This window comes from Dermacentor variabilis, chromosome 10 (assembly GCF_050947875.1).
Source record: "Dermacentor variabilis isolate Ectoservices chromosome 10, ASM5094787v1, whole genome shotgun sequence".
NCBI classification, from domain to species: Eukaryota; Metazoa; Arthropoda; class Arachnida; order Ixodida; family Ixodidae; genus Dermacentor; species Dermacentor variabilis.
The window spans coordinates 125,296,366-125,308,054 of NC_134577.1; the positions used below are offsets into that span (position 1 = coordinate 125,296,366).

The 11,689-nt window shown below is 43.2% G+C and overlaps 2 long non-coding RNA genes across 2 annotated transcripts; both read right to left on the reverse strand.

Annotated features, from left to right (window-relative positions):
• Positions 1–1,733: 1,733 nt before the first annotated feature.
• Positions 1,734–4,717, reverse strand: LOC142560948 (uncharacterized). Its single transcript, XR_012823484.1, has 2 exons — positions 4,637–4,717; positions 1,734–1,843 (listed from the first exon to the last, which is right to left on the reverse strand). It is a non-coding gene; the product is annotated as an uncharacterized LOC142560948 (long non-coding RNA).
• Positions 4,718–4,762: 45 nt separating this feature from the next.
• LOC142560947 (uncharacterized) lies at positions 4,763–9,400 on the reverse strand. Its single transcript, XR_012823483.1, has 3 exons — positions 8,997–9,400; positions 7,899–8,003; positions 4,763–4,781 (listed from the first exon to the last, which is right to left on the reverse strand). It is a non-coding gene; the product is annotated as an uncharacterized LOC142560947 (long non-coding RNA).
• Between the last annotated feature and the right edge of the window lie 2,289 nt (positions 9,401–11,689).

Sequence of the window (11,689 nt, forward strand, 5' to 3'; positions counted from 1 at the left end):
TGCGTCATCAGACCTTTGGTGGTGCTCGCCACTGCGCAGTCCAATGCTACAGTCAGAACAGTGTTGCCCGGCCACATCGAAGGAAAACCCTTGAGGAAGCAGATTAGTTTTATGAAGATGTTGAATTAGCGATGAGAAAAGTACAAACTGAGTATGCTGTAGTAATGTACGACTTCAATGCATATGTAGGGAAAAAGCAGACTGGTGAGCAAGCAATAGGCAACTACGGCGTCTATTCTAGGAACGCCAGAGGAGAGTGTCACGAGAATCCCATCCTCGTCACCAGTGTCACGATCCACCCCGGGTCGTCAACAAGGGAGGGCTCGAGGCACCCTCCGATAGACGGACGCTCCACTGCGTGGTGGTGCTGAACGATGACTGACCGGCGAGCAGCCGTGCTCGTCGGTGTTTATTGTGATGCGGTGACCAATGTTGCCTGCCGAGCTTGGCGGGCGAACCAAGATTATGCCCGAGGGGGGTCACGTACTTGCTACAGTTCTTTATTGCCATTGTTTTCATTGCAACTAGATTGCGCAATTACCGTTTGTATTGAATTGTGTCTGCATGACTCTCCTCCCCATCGTGCGGTTTTTCTTAGTTATGGTGTGAACTTATTAGTTGAACTGTACTTTACCCCCAAGACGGGTATTTTACATCTACTACATGTTTGGTTTGCGACATCTTGTAGCAATCTGTATCTATTGTATGTCTATGTATTCCTCATTGTTCAACAATAACGCTTTGTGCCGCTCATGAGGAAAAATTAGTGCAACAAAAGATAACACCCACAGGACGGGAAGACAAAGTTTTGTACTCCACTGCTAAAATCACCGAAAGGTGATGGCATTGTTCATATATAAAATCAACACATATATACTATTCCTATTCCCTACTAGAAAATCCTATTTGTTTTCAAACGGGTTTCATCAAATAGGGTTATGGAACGGGACCCCGTTTGATCCTGTTCAGTCCTGACCTGTTTAAATCCTGTTTATTCCTGTTTAAACCTGACCCATTTAAATCCTGTTTAAACCTGACCCGTTTAAATCCTGTTTAATCCTGACCCGTTTAAATCCTGTTCAATCCTGACCCGTTTAATCCCGTCCTATCTAACCCAGACCTGTTTGCCCCTGTTCAGACCTATATTTTACTACATTCATACCAGGTCCTTTCAGAATGGATTGATGTTGCTTAATATAATTTACTCTTTAAACCTATTTTGTACACTTGTGTATTTGCGATCAGCATTGAAGAGAAGTAGATCTGCATTATGTTTGCAACAAGAATGCCACTTTCACATGTAGGTTTGCCTGGTACATTGCTTGATACGAAGATGAACACAATTTTCGGCATAAATTGATTAGCACTACCAACACTGATGTGATACATCATGAACAAGTTTTGTATGACCCATGAGTACGTTCTCTATGTATGACCTACAAGAAAATGCACCCTGAAGAAGACTGTACCTCATTTTCCTATTTACTACAAGTATGCAAATGTAATTCTTGCAAGTTTAGTATATGTTCGATCACTTGTACTCGTCCTTTTTGCTGTAATGGTTTGTTGACAAATCCACAGTAAAGCGTAATTTTGGGGTGAAAAATGTCAGGCAAAGTATTGGCATGTACTTGTAAGTGAAAAAGACAAATATATTTTACGTAGGTATTCCTGTACACCCACTTGAGCTTTCATTAAGCCTGAAGTCCTCCGGCTTAAGTAAAAGCATGTCATAAATGTCCCAAGCACTGTTTATTGGACCTTCTAACGGTATTTCGATGCATCCAGTCTGCCGAGAGAAGACCGCTGGAGTGGGTTGCTTGGGTGAGAGCGAGCAGGGCACCTGAAAAAGTAAAGCCAATAATTTATCTTGACTCATGCAACAGGTTGGCACATAGGCAAATTTGCCTACGTTCCCACAGATAAGAAAGGTTCAGCATTCCGGTCATAGGAGATAATGAATAAATCTTATTGAAAAATATGTGGTTTCATGCAATGCCTATGTTTCAAGGGAACATGGATTACTGTGGGAGAATAAGCTGTCATAATTAGCAGGCGATTGAAGCAAGTGTTATAGGAAAAAGATGGACATATCGTTTGATTTACAATAATTACTAGTATTGAAGCAACAGAATACAAACAAGAAATACCTTTAAAAACAACACCGACAGGTTGAGATAATAAATTATTCAGAAACTAAACCCTTCTGCCAGCAAAATACCGTAGTGTACTGGCTTTGACATTGCGCTGCTCAGGCAGAGGGCATGGGATTGAATCCCGGCCACAATGGCTGCATTTAGATGGCAGAGAAATGCCAAAACCCCTATGTTAGGTCTATTGGGTACATGTTAAAGGAGACTAGGGATCCCGCCAACTTGAAGTTATAAAAACCGGAGTATATTTCGAGATAAGCAAACTCACAAAAGTAGAAGGCCCTGGCCATGCGAAGACCATATAAAGCCTTTTAAGGTAGGTGCCAGCAGCCGCAAAATTTCTTGTAAAAGCGAAATATAGCAGAAGCGTTATTTTTCTGTAGATCACTTTTGCAAGGTATTTTACAATTTGACACCCGACATGTTGGGCATCTACGGGCAACAGCAATTCTTGCACAGATCATAGCAAACACTGTTGCACCTAGGTATACATAGACACATAGGTATAGGTACAGTCACCGACTGATTTTCCGGACTCCGAAAATTCGAACATGATTACTCGGTCTGCTTCACGGCACCGCCATTCTCCCCATGGACCATAATGTATAACAACTTCCGAAAGTTCGGACGCCTTGCAACCTCTCGTCTGATTTTTTGGACACTCCTTGAGCCAACTTGATCGAGAGCACCATGCACCGACTCTGACCGTTGCATGGTTCTACTTGCTGAACGCCATTTTTGTTTTGAACGGAGCCACCTTGCTGCCCCACGAAGTGGCGCTACTGCAAATCCCTGCTCATCATCATCGTTTCTGCCTGGTTTGTAGCTACGGCAGTTCCGGTCTCAGCTTAGTATGCCATGTTAAGACAATCCAGCAGCTGATTTGTTTGTTTCTTCGTGCACGACGCTGCGAGTAGGCCAGGTTTTTGTTTGTGCAACTGATGTCGGCGTGACGATGTTTGACGAAGCAAGATGGGCCAATTCATTTCACTAATATCTAGAATAGCTACCTGTAAGCACCACCTACCTTTCAACAAGATTTGCAAAGCAAAAAACCTCATCCTGAAAAGTCTGCACATGAAGACATCGGTAGCATCATCAGCGTGGGGCCTCAAGATAATTCGGCAAGCCAGGAAATTACTGACAGCATGAGTGCAAGCATGCCAACAGGAAATCAGTGGCTGAATAATGCACCTTCTACCAATTGGTAGACAGTGCATTTTCGCAAAGCCCTAACTACAGCAGATCATTGTTCAGGAGTTCCCGAATGCACAACTCCATGCCATTTTCACGCCGACTCTAGGGAAGCACCTCTGCACAGTTGCAAGAAAAAAAGCTAGATGCCCCAAGAGAAATGAGCCCACTCAAGCCATCGAAGTTATGTTTACCTTGTCTTCCTACAACTACTCGAAACCTAGGACTGCTGTTTTGCACAAGGGAACAAGCGTCAACATTGGTGCCTCGCCCAACACAAGTGGTCTGCGCCGTAGAAGGTGCCATCAGTCAGCCCACAGATGAGGCCCACATCAGTGCTGTCAGTGTGCTCTACAAATTGCAGAAGCACAGCCTACAAGCTTGTCTGCCTTAGTGTGATCGCACCAATGAACGAAAACCAACGAATCAAGTTTGTTTCGTGCCGAGAACAGTTGCCTCATGCTGGATTTTCCTACAATTCTTTCTAAGCACAGATAATGCTTGGTTTGTTGTGTAGGCATGTAAATAATGAAAAGGCCTGCATCACTATCTCTGAAAAAAATCATGTAACAAAGCTTGTACAGTACACAGGTGCAGTGTCTATCACATACCATTTCCTACAGTAGAGGCTACATCGGATAAACCGACCAATGTATAAATGACTGGCAGCGTGACGAAGCAAACTTGATGCGCGGGTCAGTTAGCAGTGGTAGTGCACTGCTCTCGGCGCACATGCACCTATGTTTGAAAGCTGCTTGATTGTGACAAAATATAAAGACAAAAGCGCTGGAGAGATATCTGATGCTTTTCTTATATGTATGACGAGGAACCTAGCACTAGCTCCCCATGCAGAGAATTACTAGACAGTGAGACTGCTTCTTACCATTGTAAAACAAGTGTCACGCTCACCATGTGATGCGTCCTTTTCGTTTCCGTGCGAACAGCATGTATTCAGATCTATTCTCCCCCTTTCACCTTTTGCACAATATCACTGTGCGAGCAATAATACTGAACTGTTAGTAGCAGTCTGTCAGGTTGCCTCCTTTCTTTCCTTGTGAATTGTGTGCTAAATAAGGCTTTTTTTGGTGAAAGAGTGCTAGTGTAACGCATAAACTAGCGCCATGGCACTTTGCAATAAAGGAGTTATAATTCTCTAAAAATATGTCCATGCAGAACAGTGCCAAAAGAACACCTTAAAGAAAGAACATGAGTGTATCTATCATAAAGACCAATCCTTGTCTTTTTTCCTTAACATAATTTTCAATACCGATATTGAAGTACAAGCTCACCATATTATATCACCTTGTGAAGGAAGCAAGGCACAATGGTGCCCAACTGCCGCGGGACCAACTTGGATGTGGAGATCAGCGCAGATCAGCAACATAGAATGGTCTGCTTACACTTCTTCTCCAGGTCCATCCATACCTATAGCAGCTATAAAACAAGTGAGCTTAGAATCACAAGCGAAACAATATAAAAAGTGACACTGAACAAAGCAACTTTCGTTAAGCATAAATAGGATCGAAATGCTGACATTATGCCCATAAGTAACTTCACTTTGAGCAACAAAGCATACAATTTAAGAAAGATTATATGTATGAGCTATCTATGTGAGAAAGATTAATCGAACGCCCTCTATTTGCCATACTCCTCCCCTTATGCATGGATGTCTCACTGACTGAGTGAGCTGGGCTGATCCCAGGTATAGTGTAATTAAAGGTTGTCACTTGGTGGGCCAATCCCGACACCATTGCATGACTTGTACAATAATTTTAATGTGTATTGTAATGCTGGCCATCCTGCAGGCACTGCAACATTATAGCACCCATAAGTCTAATGGTATTACCTGATAAGGTTAACTAATAAGTGTCCCCAGAAGCATAACTCGGCATGTATACTCGGAGGCCATTATTATTAGAGAAGCAACAGCAGAGGTGAAGCTTTATCCAGTGCCATATGCAAAATGGCCGAGCACGCCCAGCTTTTTGGTTACATTCTCACTTGTGACCACTGCAGCAGGCTGACTGACATGCGTAACCAGCAGTTTGTAGAACCACATTTTCATAACCTGCAATTTTTTTTACATCTGAAGAGATCAGCCTTAAGCTCCATGATGCGCTGCACTCGAGAAGCATTATAAACTGGCAACATTTAAATGCTATGCTGCATGATTTGTTGCATGCTTTAGGAATTTACTTATTTATTATACACATAGCTCATAGGCTCCAGTTGGAGTATTGCATGAGGTGGCAAGAAAACATCATCAGCCTGGTTACGCCCACTGCAGGGCAAAGGCCTCTACCATACTTCTCCAACAAGCCCGGTCATGTACTAATTGTCACCATGCCGTCCCTGCAAACTTTTTAAGCTCATCCGCCCACCTAACTTTCTGCCGCCCCCTGCTACGCTTCCCTTCCCTTGGAATCCAGTCCGTAACCCTTAATGACCATCGGTTATCTTCCCTCCTCATTACATGTCCTGCCCATGCCCATTTCTTTTTCTTGATTTCAACTAAGATGTCATTAACTCGCGTTTGTTCCCTCACCCAATCTGCTCTTTTCTTATCCCTTAATGTTACACCTATCATTCTTCTCTCCATAGCTCGTTGCGTCGTCCTCAATTTGAGTAGAACCCTTTTCGTAAGCCTCCAGGTTTCTGCCCCGTAGAAACCTGGAGGCTTACAAATTCTGAACTAACAAGGAGAACATTCAACAAAACAAGTCAGACCAAAGAAGAAAAAATAACATACTCTCATAATGAGACTACGTATCTGGCAGCTAGCTTATAAAAAAGACAATTAGGAATGTTTTACTACTGGTAGCGCTTTAGGGGCAGGAATGTAGAATTCCAAGCTTCATACATTTTTAAGCCACCTTTCGTGGCTTTTTGTTTTGAAGTTCTATTATCTGTACTATTATAGAAATGAATACCCCCCTCCAAAATAAAACGAAGAAAAACATGTAATGCACAGTAATGTAACACAATCATGTAATGCACAACAGTGAATACTTAGAAAAATGTAATTAAGAACATGGAGTCTATGTGGGCACAGATGTTAGAACTCTACATGAAAGCATAATAATAAAGGTGGGCGAAGAATTTATGCTTTTGTCGGGCAACCTGCAGCAAGACATACAGGTAAAAGGATATGCATGCCTCACAACACAGTCCCTAAAAATATCTGTCACAATACAGTGAGTAGGTATATCATGCATATCTACAATAGCCCCTAATTATATTTAACTCAGAGGGGGCTACCTATGTAACTTGATCAAACTGCAGGTGGGCCAAATTCTAAATATACGATTCAAGTAGACAGAAAATGGACGTTATGAAAATGTATCTACAGCAAAAGTGTTGTACATTATTGTTGTACATTATGTCATACCTGCCAACCTGTGAACATAATATTTTGTAAAAATGCTGCAGACACTAAATTCTTTGTTGGGGACATAGCACACATTATTTTAAAGCTTGCTCTCAGCACCCCCATTGTTGCATACACACACACATTATTAATAAAGGGAAAATCACACATCTACCCGCTCGTAGCAATTGCTACAAAAGAAACCCGTACGGATTCCTCGAAAGGAAAGCCTCACATATGAAAAAAAGAAATCGTCCAGGTCTGGGAGTCAAACCCGGGACCACCGCCTTTCCGGGACAGCTGCTTTACAATCTAAGATAACCAGGCGGCTAGCAGATGGCCGGGCGAAGTCGAATTTGTCGACAACATGAAGCAAAGGCAAGGGTCTGACGTAATAGTTCTGCGGAAACGCGCAAGGTGTAGAGAAGTAATTAATAAAGGGGAAAAAAATATTACGTCAAACCCTTGCCTTTGCTTCGTGTTGTCAACTAATTCGACTTCGCCCTGGCATCTGCTAGCCACCTGGTTATCTCAGATGGTAGAGTGGCTGCCTCGGAAAGGCGGCAGTCCCGGGTTCGAGTCCCGGACCAGGACGAATTTTTCTTCAACTGTGCGGCTTTCCTTTTGAGGAGCACATACGGGTTTCCTTTGTAGCAAATGGTGCGAGCGGGTGGACGTCTGATTTTCCCTTTATTAATTACTTCTCTCCACCTCGTGTGTTTGCGCACAACTATTACGTCACACACACATTATCAACCATTATTTAACTTGTCGTGCAGCACAAAAAGCAGCAGCGAGCTTGAAACCAGTAACTGACAACATTGTTTTTTTTAGATTACAGAGCTTTACGCTGCTTCAGGAATTTATCTGACCAAACTTCCCAAAAGCAAGTGCCCCTCTGATGTTCTCGTTAGAGATATTGCATTGCTAATAATAAAGCAGTACAAGTACCATTGCAATTAATTTTTTACATGCATTTTAACAATGTCATGCCGTCAATCTCTCAACAGCTTTAAAACATCTTAACCAACACAACTTCGTTGTCTTTCTAAAGTGACATTCATAAAATTGTAAAATGAGGCCACATTTGTAAACCCACGAAAAATTCAGGAGAGTTTCCAAACATGGATGATACCAACAAAATCTGCAGCTCGTGTAAGTGGCAGCAACTGCTTTGCACACACCTTGTCACAGCATGCACATCAGGTACTTTTCCGTGCTGTTGAGGCTGCAGAAGTGCCGCAGGTGCATATGTGGAGGTGCCTCTGGTTCACAAAATCTTGCCATCCCTAAACAATAATAAATGCTCAATTTATTGTAATCCCTGCTGAAACTGTAAACTTGTGATATAAAAAGATCACGTCATATTTTGATAAAAGTCTCATACAACCAGTTACATGAAGCTGCAACTGGTTGTGCAAATATCTGATTGTAACATCACAGGCGGTTAAATAACACGTAAATCGAACTGTAGCAAACATGAATCTACTATGAAAAGGTTCACACAAACGTACAGCTGTATAACGTGAAATGTGAATTGTACTATCAAAAAATTCCGTAGGACATGAAAAGCGTTCCAAAACCTAATTTGTTTATGCGGCGCAACAAAGCACTGCTCCCAAAGGACGATGCGCTCAAAATTACAACAGACCACCTCTATTTCTGGAGAGACAATACAGAAAAGAGAAAGATTTTTCCATTAAAAAGAAGCATTGCTTATGTAATTTCGGCTTCTCTGCAAGATCGGAACCCTTTACAAGTACAAGAAAACACACAGGACACTAATACACGTCATCTGACGACACTCTATAAACAGAAGAATTTCCATACAAGTTAAAAATCTGGCCATGCGTCAACGAAGGAATCGGGTGCTATCTCGCGCAGCTGTTAGCTGTGAAGACCGACACATCGACGTACTACTTCTAGAAATGCCTATACCATTTCTCAATGAAAAATTATGTACACAAACAGTAACTTTCTTTCCTTGAATTTCTGTGCCCATTTAGATCAAAGAACCACCCGCGCTAGCGTGCTTCATAGGTGAAAGTAAATAAACCACAGATAGAGCTGTTGGTAACATGAATACGTTTTAGGGCAATTTCCATGGAACTTTTTGCTAAATGTGCACTGCGACATGAAGAACAACCATTTGAAAAGCACATTTATAATTCTTGCTGCTTTACAAATCCGGATTCGGTTGTTGTACGGATCTTGCGATACGTACAACAACGCACACTTCACGAACCATAGACAGGAAGAATGCGCGCAAGCGCCGGACTTACCTTTCTCGGCGTACTCGGAAAACGCTCCTTTTAGTGTCACAGGTGCCGCGGAATCGACTGCACCAACGGTCCTTCCGGCGCACACACTGTTGAATTGCGGATAACTACAGGACGTAAGAGCACAACTTTCACCAAATTCTTCCGTACAGTGCGATACGATGCGACAGTGCCAGAGGATGAGATCCTTTTCATGAGCCCGGAACAAAGGAAGCGCGAAGGGTCATATCTTCGGCATCGGCGCACCACACGAAGGATACTGCGGGCTACATTACGCGGTCCCAGGGGTTTTGTGATTCTCAATGCATACAAGATGCACCACAATTTTTCTCGGCACAGCGTACACACGATTAAACAACTACATCGGACGGCGTCAATACACAGCCAGCACTCACATGTAGCGACAAACTGAAGACGGCAAAATAATATCACCTGTAACTTTACCGGCGCTACCTGTGGTGCCATCTGTAGGCCGCCACCGAAAGCGACCGTGCTTTCGGTGATCTCATGGATGGTGACGGCGTTGTATATCGATGTTATGCGAGTCGTACAGCGTCTTGTACGACGTGTTTCAGCAACGTTGCTTTTAATAGAGAGGACAGCAATCTGCGTATACGCCGTATAGACGTCTCACCCACTTGAAAAACACAACAGGAAATTTTCAGTCTGTCGTATTTTTGGACGTCGTGACTGTCGTTCTGTTCTCTGTAGTGTGACGTCCTGTAGTCGAAAATTCTGTAGTTCCTGATAAATATTTGATTAAAAATTGACAGAGACCAATTTAAGGATATGTAAAATTATTAATACAAAAAAAAATAAAAAAAATAAAAGTAGACAGAAAAACGCATCCGCTGGGAATCGAACTTCGGATCTACCGGTCCCGAGACAAGCATCTTACCACTGCACCACGCCGAACATAGTTGCTATTGAACTGTTTAAGCTATGTCAAGAGTGTAAATCGCTGTCTGGGTTGCTGTTTACATTTACATTTTAAAAGCCAAGATGCGCTTTCACTTCACCGCGTCAACTGCCGCATCTCTAGATGAGCAAAAGTGTTGTTACCATCGACAGGTACATCGTGGAGTGCTAGACCATCGATTTTGCTGTAACGATATCCATATTTGATAAGAAATTCAGAAGTAGACAACGGTGACCGGGGACACTGAGGGTTGTTACTGCTAATTCCGACAGTTGTCTCTTGCTCTTTACACTTTTGAGCTCGCATATAATTCGTGTTCAATGCTATATAGCTACATAAACACTCGTGGGTGAGTCTTCATCCCGACAGAATACTGGCTTCTCACGGCAGCGCTGTACCAGATTAATGAGACCCGAGCGAGACAGCTTTTCACGCAACTTTGTGGAACAATCCAAAACTTCTTTTCCGCTTCGCATAAGCTTGTGCAATATTTCTGGGAATTAACTAATGTCTCAGTGTAACCGCACATGTAAGTCCACATGCTTGTGGGCCCCATCTTACCAAATAAAACAAAGCGGATACGCAGCCATTCCCGCAGATGGTATGATTTTGATCAGCGGCCGATTTTGAGGAGGCCGGTAGGGCGTTGCGGGGGGGGGGGGGGGGAGGGGGGGGGGGCTGGTGCCGCGTCGTCACGGCACAATTATAACAATTGGCCACGTCGACTTTAATACTGGTGTCGGTGCTATCAGTATTGCCGGCTTCAGAGAAGCACGATTGAATACCGCGCAAGAGAAAAGTACAGTGTACACCACCAATGCGAAGCTGACATGTTAATATAAAGGGCCGCGACCGAAGGTGCTTCTGTTGCGACTTCAGAACTCTTGGCCGTCGCGACCGAATGTTTCTGTTGCGACGTCATAATTGCTGTCGTAACGTCAGTAATGTCTGTCGCAACTACAGAAATGTTAGGAACATCTGTCGTACAACAGAAATTTCTGTGTTTGCAGCAGGAATTCCTGTTGTCTTTTTCAACTGGGCAGGACCGGGAATCGGATTGAAATTCGTAGCTAGCATATCGCAGTTTGGTCTGTGAATGTTCCGAGGTGGTCACGCAATTTCAGTAGAGCTTGATAATGGCCCCAATTCAGCACTAGGGGCTAAATTGTCAGGATGTCGAACAATAAAAAAGTTCCTCCCCAGTTCTATTCAAGCATTAAACTGGTATGCATGATGCCATCCAGTATGGTTGCCACAAAGCTCCAGATTAAACCAGCTTTTGTGACAAACAGGCGACCCTATATGGTGCCACTGCGTCCAGTATAAGCCAGTTTAGTTGCAAACAGGACCCCTGTTAAGACCCATTTCTGCGTGAACTGGTCATGCCTATACCTGCTTGCATGCCAAACGGGACCCCGCTCAGACCTGTTTGTGTGTGAACTGGTCCTGTTTATACCTGTTTGCATGCCAAACGGGACCCCGTTCAGACCGGTTCGTATGTAAACTGGTCCAGTTTATACCTGTTTGCATGCCAAACGGGACCCCGTTCAGACCGGTTCGTGTGTAAACTGGTCCAGTTTATACCTGTTTGCATGCCAAACGGGACCCCGTTCAAACCTGTTCATGTGTAAACTGGTCCTGTTTATACCTGTTTGTTGCTAAACAGGTCCCTGTTAGAACCAGTTTAAACCTGTATAACCCAGTTTGAATTTAAATAGGATTTTCCAATAGGGTTATTATTGCAGTTGCTTCTTAAATGTGGGTATGATTAACGTGA